At 45.9% G+C, this 444-nt stretch overlaps 1 non-coding gene across 1 annotated transcript; it reads right to left on the bottom strand.

The window, feature by feature from the left end:
* Positions 1-28: 28 nt before the first annotated feature.
* TRNAL-CAG lies at positions 29-111 on the bottom strand. Its single transcript has one exon. It is a non-coding gene; the product is annotated as a tRNA-Leu (tRNA).
* Between the last annotated feature and the right edge of the window lie 333 nt (positions 112-444).

The following is a 444-nucleotide window of genomic DNA, read 5'->3' as shown; positions in this document are numbered from 1 at the left end:
CGCCCTGCGGAGCGCGGGCAAAAAAGACTGTCAGGAGTGGGATTCGAACCCACGCCTCCAGGGGAGACTGCGACCTGAACGCAGCGCCTTAGACCGCTCGGCCATCCTGACCCCTATGCAAACTTCTCCGCCGGCCCAATTCGGCTCTGCCTGTACTCTATCATATAGCTTTTGTTCATACTAAGGTGTTAAAGAGAAGTTTCTTTTCTGTAAAGAAACAGGACCCTCATGTTTGTGTTGCAGGGAGAGGCAAATCCCTGATTACACATGAGATAACATGAGTTGGCAATATTTTGATACACATTTTTACTCAGTTCTGAAGGTTATAGTGTAAACCAAAGTCAAACCTCTGCATCACAGCTTCCCCCAACAAAATTCCTTTTAAAAACTGACCTTGAATGATTAGACCTTCAGCATTTCTCTGAACTAATCTGAATGCCACTT

The sequence above is a fragment of the Mesitornis unicolor genome, unplaced genomic scaffold (assembly GCF_000695765.1).
Source record: "Mesitornis unicolor isolate BGI_N332 unplaced genomic scaffold, ASM69576v1 scaffold1077, whole genome shotgun sequence".
In the NCBI taxonomy this organism is placed as follows: domain Eukaryota; kingdom Metazoa; phylum Chordata; class Aves; order Mesitornithiformes; family Mesitornithidae; genus Mesitornis; species Mesitornis unicolor.
The sequence above is the reverse complement of the archived record's forward strand: the minus strand, read 5'-3'. Positions and strand labels throughout refer to the sequence as shown.